At 46.5% G+C, this 15,602-nt stretch overlaps 1 protein-coding gene across 6 annotated transcripts in view; it reads left to right on the top strand.

Moving 5' to 3' along the window:
* The first annotated feature begins 365 nt into the window (after positions 1-365).
* The window catches only part of CALN1 (calneuron 1), a 633,346-nt gene continuing 618,109 nt past the window's right edge, over positions 366-15,602 (top strand). For 2 of the 6 annotated variants that reach the window (XM_074328468.2, XM_074328464.2), the window contains exon 1: positions 366-531. The gene's annotated coding sequence lies outside the window, so the exon portion shown is untranslated. Of the gene's footprint in view, positions 532-8,974; positions 9,304-15,602 lie in introns of those variants that run through there. The other 4 variants (XM_074328465.2, XM_074328461.2, XM_074328472.2 and 1 more) reach the window with 3 other exon arrangements.

The following is a 15,602-nucleotide window of genomic DNA, read 5'->3' as shown; positions in this document are numbered from 1 at the left end:
TGTGCGTGTGTGTGAGTAAAGATTAAAGCAAGACAACAGCCAGTCCCATAGCATAGGACTCTATCCAGATGATGTTGCTGGTGGGAGACCAGCAGGAAGTTAACCAGGAGCATATCTAGAGGAATGGAGTAAGGGAAATGCACCCTCACCAGTCTGGGTGGGCTCTGCAGTGGGCCTAGAGGTTGCTGTCAGCCCGCTGGTTCTACAGCTTCTCAGGAGTTAATCTGATCCTCTGGAGGTTTTACAGGGCTCTCTCTAGCTCCTCCTCCACCTGCCTGTTTGGCCATAGAGGCCTGGCTGGGCTCCACGATGCTTGCAACACACTTCTCCCTTTTGCAGTTTGAGCAGGCAGACTCGCCAGGGTCTGGCACAACTTCCGTGAGCTCCAAGGGCCTGGACTTGGGGGCAGCTCTGGAGTGGGACTCCTTGGCTGTATGGACACCACAAATCCATTTTCTCAGCCCAGCTAGCAGGATTGGGACCACTTTGGCAGATCCAGGGAAAGGTTTGGGACTGCCTCCAGGAACACAGGTAAGTGAAAGGGGCCTCACAAGGGGACTACACAGGCAATAGCACCTCTGAGATGTGTGTGACCCCACCCTGGTCTCCTTATCTTAGATCTGTAGGAGGGCTTGTTCTCCAGGGCTAGGGGCATATTTCAGGGGTATGCTTCGAGTTAACTTCTACTTGGTCTACAGAGCTCAACACAGACATCACCTTCTCCAGGAAGCCTTCCTCAACCCTAAAGTACCCTTTCTCTGCGTCTTCAAACCATCCTGCTCTTCTATGTAGCATTTCCTATACTACACTTTAAAAGCCTAATGACTCCTTGGTTCCTCACACATATTAGACTATGGACTCCCTTGTGGCTGGGTATTCTCCTCCAGGTGTCCCCTTACCATGTCAATAACCCTATTGGTGTCTTGGGTGCTTGCGATTGACCTGGGAAAGGAGGGCTGGTCATTTCTCTTATTTTACCAGTCAAGTGCCTGTTCACACGTCCATGCATATGTATACACACACACACACACACACACACACACACACACACACACACGACTTCAAGGAAAGTTTAGTCTGTTCAATCCAGGTCCCTGTGATAGAATCTAAACTACACAGGGCTGGGGTGGCAATGGGCCATGGTGTGAGTATTGTGGCCTTAAACTAATTAGCTCAAGCCCTTGCTTAATACCTGTCATGGGCCTCCCTGCCCAGACCTTTAGGTGTTGGCCCCCATGTGGATGTCTTCTTGGTTTACCAGATCTCCCATTTGGACCTGTTTTTCATCCATGTTGTGCTCCATTTTGCTTTTCTCCTTTCCTGGGCTGGGGCTATTTCCTTGTCTGGGGTGTCCCCTCATCAGTCTTAGAGCCCCCCATTCATTTTACTGCTGCTCAGAGTGGGGGGAAGATTTGGAAGTCAGAGGAGAGAATGGAGGGGACCCTGCTTTCTGGGTGGAAGCTTGCTTTTTCTTTCTGTTCTATGATTATCCCAAATTACTTTAAACAACAAATCACTTATGCTGCAAGTGTTAATCTCCTGCCCACAGACTTCAGTGATCTACGTATAAGATTCATGTCTTTCTGCTAGCATACATTTTGGACTTTATTATGCTGGAAGAGTGTCTGTCTCTTTCCCAACCTTGACTGTGACATTACAAAACCCTTTTCTGTTGGCTTGGCCTTGGAGAACTCTGTTTTCAATTCCCATTTCCTCTGGCTACAGCAATTAGGGGTGGAGGCGAGTGGAAAGATGCTGATCTTGGTACAAATAAACACAGGAAAGGTCTTAAAACTCAAATTGGGGCACCAGGCCACTGGCAGATGCAGGAGGTCACTGCTATAACCTCCCATAGAGGCCAGTAAGACCAAGCCCCTGGGGCTCAAAATCACACAGCCTAGCATGTGTTTGGAAGAAGAGAGTTGGCTAGGAGCTTACAATATGATGTGATAAGTCTAAGTGAGAAGTACATGATGCTTTGAGAGTGCAGAGAATGGGAGTCTAACTTTGGGCATGACAGAAGTCTTCCTGGATGAGGCAGTGTCTGGGTAAAGTCACGAAGCACAAGTAAAGGTTATGCAGGAGCATGTCCGTCTGCACCATGACCCCCCAGTTCTCTCCTCTCTTGAGTTCTGGAGAGACTAGAGAGAGGCATTTGAGATATCCTGCTGTGTTTTGTCCAGGATATTTGGGTCTGGTAGCCTGGAATCTGAAGCATTAACCGGACTAAGAGTACCTCTGGATATTCCTCTGGGACCCTGGGCAGATGTTCTTGGAAAGCCTTAGCAGCCGACTTATGTGGTACCATTCCTGATTTCTGTCCAGATCATTCCAGAAATTAGTTGAGTCCCATTTTGGGACATAGAACACTGGAGGTTTCTGCCTTCAGGAACTTTGCTATGTGATGACATCTATCCCAAGGACTAAAATTTAGGAATCCAAGTGGAGCTGATAAGCCATCCTAGCAGTGCGTTTTTCTCCTGTGGCCAGAGAAGGGAGCTGGGGATATTCCTCTAACTTTACTTGAGTGGTGTACTTCCCCTAGCTGGAGTTGTTCAGGCTACACTATTACCTGGGGCGGCTGGAGAGTCTAGAGTGGGCTTTGCTCTTCTAGGTTTAATGAACAACCTCAGATAGGCTTAGAATCACTAGGCTGCAGGGCTTCATGGGACCTTGGCTACAAGGAACAGAGGGCAAGAGGAACAAGCCAGCAATATGTGGGATTAGTATGAAGGGATGGGCTAGCTGTGGGATGTACTTGGGGTAGATGTGCCTAATATTGCTATTTGGCCATCACTGAAATATGAATTCAAGGAATTCTTCCTCCTCACCCCCCCTTCCTCCTCCTCTTCTTCCTCTTTTATTATTATTACTACTATTGAAGGGGCAGTGGTGGGCTAAGAAATGACAATATACAAAATAGGAATGGTGGGTTTTTGTTTTGTTTTGTTTTGTTTTGTTTTTTGTTGTTGTTGCAAAGAAATACTGGTCCTATTTTGCCTTGGCTTTTAGGTGTGTCCGAGTCCAACTGCGTACAAGACCTGATGAAGAGATACTTGTCTATTCATGACTACACAAGGACCCAACAGAGCTTTACATTACTGGTTTTCTGTACTTTGGGTCACATCATATTTCCACTGTCCCTCTCTTTCTCTCAGGTGGAAAGGGGACCATGTGAGCATTACCCCTTCTGCACAAGCTCCCCTGGGGTGGTGGGAGCTGGAGGCAGTTTGCTGGAACCAACAGCTACAGTGGGATTCAGTAAGAGATGAGATCTATCCTGTTCCCAACCAATGCAGATGCAGCCATCTCAGATCCTTCCATGTCTTTGCTTTAGGCTTGCAGGGATCATCCTCTCTAACCTTACAGTGATTTTCCTCACTCTCCTCTGAGCGATCCTTTAATTCTTGGAGTTCTCCAAATCCCTGGAAGAAATGGTAGTTGGCAGCAGGATGGTCTTTATCTCCTAAAATGTGCTAGTAGTTTTCTTGATCCTGAGTAGGGGGTCTGGTCTCTGTCTCCAAGGACACCCTGCCCAAGCAATGTTGGGCCCCTGTGGCCCCACCTCTGCCCCCAACTGGGTCTTCAGGTTGGGGTACAAATAGACTGGATCATCCACAAAAGGCTCAGAACCCAGCATCTTAGTGCTGGTGCTGGTTGTGATTTTATAAAGACTCAGGTGGTGGGGAGGGAAGCTTTGTCAGGGTCTCATTGACAATGAATGGAAATAAACTTGAATGGCGGCGACCCTGAATGGCGGCAGTTGGGGAGACTATCTCTGTGCTTTCTAATTTTCAATTATGGGCATGTATTCGTTGTATAGCAGTAGCTTGGGAATTAATGAGGACTCTGGCCAGGGTAAACATAAATCCAGTCCAGAACGGACTGCAACAAGCCAGTAAGTAGCTTGGGAACCCAAAGTCTGCCCAGCCTCTACCTCTGAGTCTGGATTTAAAGAGGGCTCCCAAGGCTCAGAGGTCCCCACACTCTGGGAACAGGTTTTTCTAATGACACTTTTATCCTTCACCTGTCTAGCCTGGAGCAAACCATATGGAGGTCTTTTAGTCTGGGGAGGGGAGTGAGTGATTTGAGCATCCTGGCTGCTGCCGTCCCTTTCCTCACTCAAGCTTGCCTGCATGGTTCCCATCTCTTGATCAGAAAGGACCGTGGTAGTAAGGCTGGCTGGTGGTCGTTCATATCCCTGACAAGGCGGCCCTTTGCCCAGAACCTCACGGTTTGACTGCAGCAATCCCTCCACAGTGAGTGTTCTGTGTGTGGAACTGGGACACTGAGGCTGTGGACATTGCTCGTTTCGCTTCTTCTGATCTCAGCTTGTGTCTGTACACACAGGCTTGTCTGACTGATTTGTTTTCTTAGAAGCCGATGGTTTTATTGTTGAGTTTGGCATCTCCTCTGGCTATGAGATAAGGAGAGGAAGTTGGGCTTTTGAGCTACAGTAGATGGCCTTGCCAAGTGACAGCAGCACAATTTAGGGAAATGACACTGCCACTCACAATATACATTATCCAGAGCACTGTGTCTGGGCTGTTCTACTCCGAGAGGCTTGGATGGCATGGCCAGCTGTGCTGGTGGCCAAGGTCAGGTAGATGGAGCAAGGCTATCCGTCAAGCTGTTTGTGAGCTGCTCATCACCTGCAGGAAATTCACCTGGGGATGCCTTCCTGCCTCTCTGCCTTTGGGACTGCAGCATGAGGCAGTGAGCAACTCTGGAAACTCAATGTATGCCCAAGCTGTACCTCTGTGTCTGGACTGAAACTGAGAAGGGGGCTCTCGTGGCCCAGAGGTCCCCACGCTCTGGGAGAAGATGTCACTACCGACACTTTTATCCTTCACCTGTCTAGTTCATATTTCGAATGTGTCATACCCTCTCATGAGGTATTCTGTGGCACAGGGTGCCACCCCTCAGCCTAGGGAGTGGGATAGAGAGAAAGAAGGAGGAAGGAGACGGGAACTGGAGAGTAAGGAATTTGGGATGGTTGGAGAGAACACAACACAGTGCTGTTTCTGCCATTTGCAAACCCTTTGGACCCTTGATCTTCAGGGCAATAGAGCAAAACCCAGATTCACAGGTGATTCAGGAAAGCAGAGCTCCATACCCTGCTGAAAGGGGTGAGGGTGGTGGGAAAACACCCGTACCAAATCCACCCACCAGGTAAACGTGGCCATGGAGGATGACCCATGATATGTCAGAGAACAGGGCCTAAGAACTGACAGGAAGTTAGATCTGGGACTCAGGGGAGACTTCAACCAAGACCTTACGTTTACAGTCGATCCCATGTGTTCACAAAAATCTCATGGGGTGAGAAATGCAGGGTTTTCATCTCCACTTTATCACCCACAGAATGAGGTGGACATCCTTCTGTCTTTGTGGGAGAAAGCTATAAACTGGCATTTGACTTTGGCGCTTTCATAAGCTGCTGGCTCCAAATCTTGTGTGCTCAAATTCCATGCACGTCAAAGCCATGCTGTGTTGGACTGCTTTTTCTTTAAATGGGACCCTATGCATTTCTTTTGATTTAGCAACTCATGGGCAAAGCTAGAAGAGCAGTTATGTCCTTGCATCTGGGTTGGTCTACTTCTGTAGGTAGGGATGCAGTGAAACAACTCTAGAAAATTTGACTAATATGAGGAAAATGAGAAAAGTTATTACTTGTGTATTATTCTAAACAATTTATTTATTGAACAGACTTTCCCTTGATAATAGGCCATAGTGACTACAGATTGTTGACATTTTATTAGAACTTCACAGGTGTGAGTTTTATAAATTTTGCATTTTACCCTGGGGAGCTAAGCTCATTTAGCTTATTAATGTGGAAATATATCCTCCAATTCATTTAAACCAGAGTTTGTTGGGGGACGACCCTGTACCAGGCACTAAGAATAGGAAGGTAAAAGACACCTGGCCCTACCTTTGTAGAGTGGAAGACAGTCATATGGGAGGAAAAATGGATGTACAGTGTGGTGATTGCTAAAGGAGAGGTCCTTGGTAAAAGGTTTCCCAGAGAATGTAACACCTTAGTACGGCCTTGATGCCGAAGTAAGAGTTCACTAGGGCAGCAAGAAAGGACATTCCAGGCTGGAGGAACGGATGTGCCAAGGCCCAGAGCTGTGTAAGGCTGGCCTCTTATGGGAGTTGTAAGTAGTTTCATGTGGCTGTAGCTGTAGTTTCATGTTAATAAGAAGGGGACCTGGAAGAGATGAGTGGTAGCAAAAGGTAGATTGGGACCAGCAGCTTACAAAGAGCCTGGTAGGTAGATTAAGGAGTTTGATTTTATCCCAAACATCATGAGTGGCAAATGTTTTGTATTTTAGAAAGATTGAACCAATTGTGCTCCAATTGTAAACCCTTGTTCAAGTTTCCTTCGTGGCTTGCTTGGGTTGCACAACAGATTCCTTAGCAATCCCATATAGATGAAGGATCTTTGATGAAGGCACTTCTTTCCTCATGTCACAGTCCAGCTTAGCCCGGTAACAGCTTCCTTTCTCCCTTATCATGAAGCCAGCGGGCTTTACGAGCACCCCTTGCTTACCTCTCCATCTGATCATGAGCCAGTCTGGCCACTTGATCAGCGCTGGCTGTCTTCCATTCCTTGTCTTTGCCTGGTGACTTAGAGTCTGTTCTATCTGTCAGGAGCAAAATCTGCCCCATTCCACCATCCATACTTACTTATCTTCCAGGTCCTGGATTCACTGCTGCCTTGGGAGCCTCCCTGACCCCCAGTGGGTCATCCTACAAGGAGAACCAGCGGTTGTGCCATGTGCTTCTTGCTTGTCACCCTTGTCTCCTTTGCAGTTGTTTGACGTTTGTCTTTCTGCAAGCTCCTGAGCTCCCCCAGGGCTGGCTTCATCTTGCCAGGCTGCCACCATTTCTCTGGTGCCTGGCAAAACACTGGGCACTATTTGTGATGGATGGAGGTAGGGGATTCATTTAGAAATTTCTTTAGGAGACCAGATGAGAGATCAAAGGGCTTGAGTGAAGCCAGAGGCAGTGGATTGGAGAGGAGGGGCTAAGTAGGGCCGTATCTCTAGGGTAGCATACACTGGATCCCACTTGATATGGCATCCTGGGAGAGTGGGAAGCGGTGAAGATGATGATGTGAGGGACTGCAAAAACATTTTGTGCTCTCTCCCCACATTGCTATCCTTGCCCATAGAGGAAGGAGCAGTTTTGCTGCCTGTGATTTTTGCCTTTCTGCCAGCCCCTCTCTACAATAGCCTCCCCAAAGGAAGAGGACTTGCTAATTAATCACAAGTCTGAGCCTGGACCTGGATTAGCAGGCACAGTCTGGTCCCTGTGCCCAGGAAGCTCATGGCCATGCACAGTTACTTTGTTGTTCTTCCTTTTTGCAGGTGGCCCACCTGGACAGGCGCTGCTCAGAGTAGGTCTTGCTGCTCCTCTCTATCTGCCTCTGGGTGGGTGTCACGCCAAGGCTTGTCCTCAGGTTTTATAGCATCAGACACTCAGTGTGGAGCAGAAGACACCAGTGTCCTCCCTTGAACCTCCCAGCCTAGGACACCTTGTCCATGCTCTGCCCAAGGGGCCTTCTTTCTCAGTGGGCTGTTCTCAGAACACGGACTCCCAAGGGGATGAAATGAGTGCTGAATTAAGGCTCCCCAATTTCCCAATAGCCTACACTGTCCAGATTCCAAAATATCAGCGAAATGTACTAACTACCTAATGCACCTAACACAGCCAAGTAATAAGCAGAATGATAATGTGAACGTTAGCCAGAGCCGTTCCCTGCTGGGCTGGTGTTCAGTTCAGTTCTCATTTGAGGTTGACTTCTTGAATTGCACCTTAACATTCCTTTGGTTTGAATTCAATGGATAAAAAATTAGACTGGGAGTATTTTTTCTTTTTGATATGTGCAAATTTGGTATAATAATTAGAAATATGTAACATGAGGATGTGCCAATGGGCTCCAACCTGCAGAGTGATATTAAAAACTTTACTCTCTCTTATATTTTCTTTTAATCTGTAAATGTTAACATTTATATACTAACATATGTAATATGTGCCAGAATGTTCGGATTATGACTTGATCATGACTATCAAAACACTCCAATTTGGAATCTCCAAGGAAATTTCTTTCCAGTCAGGAAAACAAAACCATACTAGATGTTTCAAACAGATGGCATTTAATACAGAGAATTAGTTACACAGGAATTGCAAAGCTGAAATAACCCAAGAATTATTAATAATTGTAAGAACAGCTACTATTCCCTAGGGCTGGGGAAATAGAAGGGAAGAGGTGGTTTCACCTGGCCTAGGAGGGGCCGTGGGGGTTGGAGCTGTAAAATACAAGTGTATGGGGAGGTCATTGGGCTGGCTGCAGGTCATGTGCCTTTAAATATGGGTGTGTGGAAAGTGGGCATGTATGTACATGGACAGGGTGTGTGTATAGTGGCAGTCATGTATTTGTGCATGGTCAGGCACACGTGTTTACATGGACAGATGTGTGTGTAGTGGCAGGTGTGTATGTGTGTACCTGGGCATGTGTGTACCTGGATATACGTGTGTGTATGTGGGCAGATATGTGTGTACACGGGCAGGCTTGTGTGTGCATGGGGAGACATGTGTATGGGGGCAGACATGTGTGCATGTGGGCAGGAATGTGTTTATGTGGGCAGACATGTGTGTGTACATGGGCAGACATGTGTATGCATGAACAAGCATGTGTGTATATGGGCAGGACTGTGCGTGCATGGGAAGACAGGTATGTACATAGCCAGGCATGTGCATTCACAGACAGACGTGTGTGTGCAGCTGACACGGTGGCTGCCACCCAGCAGTTCTCTAGGAGAGGAGCACACAGCAGAAACCACACTTGCCTGGGCACTGTCCACCTAACTCCATATCTGGAGAGAGTATTTGCACCTGAGGAGCCCAGCCTCATTCCCTGGTCTGGGTGACAGCATGCGGGCCATTGGTGCCCTGTGCTTCTGATTCAAGCCATGCAGACTGCGATCCCCAACCTTCCTGCTGCACTTTTCCACCTTCACAGCTTTGTCTCCTTGCTGAAGTGAGAGGTCTGCAGGACGCTGTTCCAGCAGCAGCCACGGCAGCAGCAAGAGCAGCACCGGCACCCTCCAAATTGGGACTCTAGCCCTTTAAATCTGCTCAGTTACCAAAAAAGAAGAGGCATCAGACCCTGTTAATTAAAGCTCGCCCTGGTCCATCATTCTGAGGAGCTGCAGTGCTCCGCTCCTTCCTGATGGCTTAGAGATTCTCCTTAACTCCCACCCATGGATCTTGGAGAATTTCCCCTGAGATCAGCAGGAGGTATGATCCTTGTCGATGGCACTCTGGGGCTTGTGTGGCTCTAAATCAATAATACAACTGACTGCATGGACGCTGCCTGGCCCTCCTTCCTTCCCCTCTTCCCCTCTGCCTCCTCTCCAATTCCCCAGCTTGTGTTTAGTTGAGACAAATCAAGTTTTCATGGGTTTTGGAGGAAGGGGAGGGGTCAGGGGGTCTGGAGGTAGCTCCCAGTGTGTTTGTTTTGGTCCTGGCTTCACCCAGCTGCCCACGGGCTTGGAGGAGCCAGGAAACATTTCATTCAGGCTTGGGACCATGCAAAACTAGCTCCTCCTGGCTGAGTCCCTTCCCTCAGCTTAGCATGCAAAGGGCATAACCCTGACTTGACTTATTCCTTAAATCAATGAGCTCCCACTTGGTTAGTCTGAAGATGGCTGTGCGGCTGTCCCCTTCTGTTGTTGGAAAACTCAGTGCATATAACTTTCTCTCTGTGTGTTGTCCCGGCAGGAACACCTGTCTTCCAGTCTCTCCCCCCACCCCCTACTTTGAAAGCTGCTTGATTAAAACGCTTGCTGTAGGATTTCAGGAATTCATAACCCTTTCCTTGTGCCTGTTGAGGAAACTCACTTCTAGCAGAGTCTGAGGTTCTGTTGCAAAGAGTTGTTTTTATTCAGGAATCTGCTCTAGCCTGGCAGACAGAGGGAGGAGATTTATCTTCCTTTACACTGCATTTTGTAAATTGTACTTGAGCCCAGAGAACATCTATCTGCAAATCCTTCATTGGTTTGTTTTTGCCCTCACAGCTTCCTTCTGGGTGAAATGCTCTTCTCGAGTCATACCCAAAGGAAAGGTTTCCTTTCAGTCAGTGTGACATGACTTCACAGATGTCCCTGAAGGTCAGGTCCTGGCAGAGGGAGCCATTTTTATTGTCCTGAGCAATCCCCAGGAGCCTGGAGCAAGTGTCCATGTGCCTTGAGAGGGGGCTTCCGAGGTCTTGTAACCCCCTGCCCACCCTGCCCCAGTAAAGCAGCTTAGGAGGGAAACACTTGTATTGATTTTCCTAGGGACTTTAAAACACTTGGGATGATTAACACCATTTCTGAAGTCTTGAGAGGGATCTGAGCCAAAACACAGCTTGCAGGAGTGGGGTTTCCCCCAAAGTTATTGCCTGCAGAGTCCTAAACTGTTTGTACAAACAGTAGTTATGGTGTGTGCAGTAAATCCTTTCCAGTCCCCCAACAAAGGATGGGAACTTTCTCTGGGTGTATGTCTTGGAAGTCAGCATATCTGCCTCCCAGACACTGTGGGTGCAATGATTCATATTCTCAGAATTACAAAACTCAGCCACGACAGAAACGCTTTGGTTAGGAGAGACTATTCAAAGCCTACAAATGAAGAACTTGATAGAATTCCTAATCACTGTGCCCATTGGTAGATTTGTGTGATAATATGAAGATTCTGAGGGAGGCAGCCAGGGAGAGAGATGTGTCCCTCAAACAAAAAGCCACTGGGGAGGCAGGATGAGGAAAGCCCCAGCAGAATGAGGAGAGGATGCCTACGGGGCAGCGTGCTGGGTTTGGTGCTCTCTTCCAGGTTTGCTTTCAGCTGGTCTGTGAATGGTATCTCAGGGTCGGGCTCTCCCCTGGAGTTGGGGACGTAAGTAGGACTGTAGTTGTGGTAAGCAGGGTGTCTACCTGAGCGCCTCGAGAGAGGGTTCAACCCAGGGGCTCCTTTCATAGCTATTCTCCCTGTGCCCCCTTGGGGACTAAACATCACACCTTTGCCTCTCCAGTACTATTGCTCAAGTGTCATCACCCTTCTTCCTCCAGAAGAAACTGGGCATCACAAAATCCCTCCTGGGGCAGAGAGAGGCCTGGGCTGGATGTCACTAACTGTGTCCTTGGACTGGTGGGACCTATGAACAATAAGGAAATAAGTAGACTGTTCCTTTGTGTCAATTTTTCTTTTCAACTTAATGATGTGTGTATGTGTTTTGTTTTTAATTTACTGGATGGCTGCTGGTTTTTCAGGAGCTGTAAATAGATCCCAAAGGAGTTTGTTTAGACCTGGCAACTTTGTACAGTTTTGTGGTCCATGGGTATTTTTTTCATGGCCATAGCGGGGGATCCCATTACCAGCGTTGTGGAGGGGAAAGGGCATGGCCTTCAGGAAATGACAGACCTGTACTGGAATCTCAGCTCCACGACTTCCCGTGCGTGGTTATCTAATTTCCCGAGCCTCAGTTTCTTTATCTATAATATGTAAAGTTGTCAGGATTAAATGGAATAATTTGGCTAAAGTCTGTGCACACAGCAGGTACAAAATAAATTTTCTTCTGGAACCATTTAAATGGCTCCAATGGCTTCTTCACTGACCACTGGACTCTGCCTTCTCTGAGGGCAAGGACAACCCCTTCTGTGTCATTACACCCCTCCCAGTGGCTAGTACAGGCCCTGGCATGGTGCTGAAATTCCATAAAGCTTTACTGAATGTAGGCATGAAGGTCTGTGGACATTTAACCTTCAAGAGAGGAGATTTTTAATGATTAGTGAAACCACTTCTCACTCAGTTTTCTTAGGAAATACAGCTGAGCCAGAGAGATCAAAGAGTCCCATGACTGTAATATATTTGGACTAAAATATGTCCTTTTGTGACTGTAGTAAAAACGTCCCCTACACTGGGGCCTGCACCCCCGTGCCTGTGACTCCGGGACTGTCCCTGAAGCCATGCTGAGTGCCAAGGGGACTTCTGCCTTCCCTCACCATGTTCTACTTTCCCTTTTTCATGCTTTGAAGAAGAGAAGAGGCTCTGAAAAAGGAAATCAGCTCTTGGTGGGAAGAGGCACTTACCCTGTCACACGGGTGTGTAGAAAAAAATCAATCAGTATATTAATCAATTAATCAATAAGTTGGTCTGTATATAGACAGTACCTATTGGGGAGAGACATTGATTTAATAAATATATATGAAAAGTGGATATAATAATAACAACTAATATCATTACTACCATCTAATATTCACTGAAAGTCTCGTTGGCTAAGGGCTGGGGGTACCGACCCAAGAGTGACAGAACCTCTGCTCCCAAGTAGGGGACAGAGGAGTACACAGTGTGCCCTGCAGACTGGTGCAGGCGATGACAGGCAGGAGTGCAGTCTAAGAGGTAGCTTTGGACGAGCATTATTGGAAGAGGAGGTAGCACAGCAGAGCCAGAGGTGGAAAAGCCACTTTTGGGCGTTGTGTGTAACTCCCCCCAGCTGTGTTCGGGAGGACAGTGTGGAGGGAGAGGAGACCGAGAGAAGGGCAGGGGACAGATTCCACAGGGCTTTGGGTGCCTGAAAATGAGACTTTATTATTAGGGAGAAAAGAGTCACTGAGAAATTTTAAGCAAGAGAATCACTTGGGAAGACCGAATCCAACAAATATGTCTTGAGCATTGAGTGTATGCAAGCTATGTCCTAGGCTCTGAGGATGCATGGTGAACAAACCAGACAGAACTCTTGTGGGCTTCCATCCAACAGGGAAGACAAAAATAAGCAACAGAAAGGTAGCCTGTAAATTGCAAATGGCATGTTAGGGAGAGCAATAAAGCAGAAGGGAAGCTAGGGTGCAGGGAGTGTGATGGGCTTGGGTGCGCAACCTAAGGGGATGAGGGAGAAGGCAGGGCTGGAATAACAACTCTTGGAGGGTTGTCAGAACCTTGGATTTGCTTTGAGTGAGATGGAAGTTAGCTCTGGGTTCTGAGCAGAGGAGAGGTGTTTTAAAGTGGTTCTAACTGTTGTGTTGAGGAAAGATTGTGGTGGCAAGGGTGAAGCAGGAAGGTCAGCTAGGAGGTAAATAAAAAATCCCAGGGAGGGGATGGTAGCTGGACAAGGGGGAAGTGAGGAAGTGAGAAAAGTGCTAGGATTCTGGCTTCTTTTTTCTATTCTATTCTTTTCTTTTTTTCCCTTCTTTCCTTCTCTCTCTCTCTCTCCCTCTCTAATGGAATTTGCTGATGGGTTAGATAGTTGTGTGAGAGAAGGAGATGAGTGAAGGATGACTCACTCTTCTTTGGCCTCCAGTGGAAATGACTGTCTGTAGAGCAGGTTAAGGAGAACATCAGGAGTTTGGTGTTTGTCATGTTCACTTTGAGACACCTGTTGAGCATTCCAGCAGAGACACTGAGCAGGCAGTCCTGAGCTCACAGCAGAGATCTGGGCGGGGTCCAGAGCCTCGGGAGTGTCAGGATCCAGATGGTGTTGAAAGCTGTGTCAGATGAGATCAGGAGATGGATGATGGATGGACAGGACTAAGGACTGAATTCTGAGGCATTACAACTATTTACAGGTTAAAAACAGGAGGAGAAACCTCCAGGGAGACTGAAGAAGAATGTCTCTCCTGTTTAAGATAATTTACCCCCTTCCTATACTCTATCTCCTCTCCTCTCCTCTCTTCTCCTCTCCTCTCAGCGAGGTTCATAGATCACTCACCCCATTTTCAGCTTATCCTTTTCTCCTGGTTTCTTCCCACCTCCTTAGAGATCTGCTCAGGTCTCTCTCATCTTAAAAATAATGCTTTCTTGACTCCTAAGTGCTCCATTTGCGTTTATCCTATTTTTCTCTTTTCCTTTACAAATAAACTTTTCTTTCTTTCAGCGTTAATCAAACAATTACTATTAATATATGCCAGGCATGAAGGATGTAGAGTCAAAAAATAGACTTCACCCTACTTGAAAGAATATCTATTTACTTCTACCTTTTCTACCTTCATAAATCATATTGGATGTGTATATATAATGGCACATAAAATATATAATCAAAAACTGAGGTTAAAAATTTTGTACCAAGGAAAATACAATTTAGGATAGAAGAGCAAGATCCAAAAAACAAAACAAAAAAAACACACAAAAAACAAGATAGAATGCGTAAAGGTGAAATGGTTGTATAAGAATATAATTGAGCCATCAATCTGATCAGAACTTCCTGGTCAGAAAAAGGAAAATGGAAATTCCTTTAAAAAATTTCCTGAAGCATAATATATATCTAAAAAGTTCTTATATCATAATTACATGGCCCCATACTTTTTTACAAATGGAACACCCTATCTCACCATCACCCAAACCAAGAAATAAGACATTGTTCAACATTATTCATACCCAAAGCCCTTCCTTTGTCATCATTTCCACTCAGTACTTGCCACAGGGACTGAAATGATCAATTTGACTGTTTCAAGCTTTTTGGGAATTACTTTTTGAGTTTCATGGTCCATGAGATGATACGCAAGGAAAACAAGTTTTCTGGCATTTAATTCTAAAAGAATATTTTCTTCTGGAGTTTCATTTAAGAGACACTGAAAAAAATTAGACTATACCTCGTCTATTTCCATATTTTGGATAACAAATACACATGTGTGTGTATGTAATGAAATACAAAATATAAAATTAGAAACTAACTATAAAAAAGGGTAGTTATTCAGCATCATTTGAAGCCTGACAAAGGACAGAGGTAGAACCTGGAGAACACGGTGTGTTAGATGCCAGAGAGATCAAGTGACATGGGAGCTGGGGAGTGACCCTGGGGTTTGGAAAGTAGGAGGCAGCTAGCACGGTTTCCTGGAGTGATGGAGGCAGAAGCCAGATCGAAGGAGGTCAAGAATGGAATTGGAGCGTTGAAGTGATGGCTTTGAGTGGAGATCTCTATTTCAAGAAGGCCCCTTCTCACAGATTGGAGAGAAAGGGTGGTAGGCAAAGAAAGGCATAAAATTTAAGGAAGTGTTTTGCTTATTTCTCAATAGAACAGGAGAGACTTAATCACGTTCTTGGAGAAATAGGTAGTCAAGAGAGAGGAGAGAGAAAAAGGGGAGAGAAAAGAAAAAGAAGCAAGGACCTAGATAAATTCTTATACTGCATGTACACACACACACACAAACACATACACTCAGACACATACACTCAGACACACACACTCACACACACATGCACACACACTGACACACACTCAGAGACAGACAGACACACACACACAGTCTAACTTGGTTTCTCCCTCTCTAACTTTTTCTGGTCATGGGCTCCTTTCCTTGCCATTGTTCTTTGTTTTGAAGCCAAGATGGCCCTTAGTAACCGCCCATTTTGTGGGGGGCCGCTCTAGGATGTGATCCAATTTGGCCTCGCCCTAAAGGGAGGGACACTGTGGGGTAGCTGCTGGATTTTATTTCAGCCATCTGTCCCAGAAGGTCAGGGCTGCAGGGGGCCTTAGTGAGTGTACAGTCTGTGTCCTTATTTCCAAACGAGGACACTGAGGCTCGTGTTTTCCCATCAAGGTAGAGACAGCAGCTCCAGAGCTAACCCCC

The sequence above is a fragment of the Rhinolophus sinicus genome, chromosome 3, assembly GCF_057876585.1.
Source record: "Rhinolophus sinicus isolate RSI-liver-muscle chromosome 3, RSI-T2T, whole genome shotgun sequence".
NCBI classification, from domain to species: Eukaryota; Metazoa; Chordata; class Mammalia; order Chiroptera; family Rhinolophidae; genus Rhinolophus; species Rhinolophus sinicus.
Note: the sequence above shows the minus strand (reverse complement) of the source record. Positions and strands in the feature narration are given on the sequence as shown.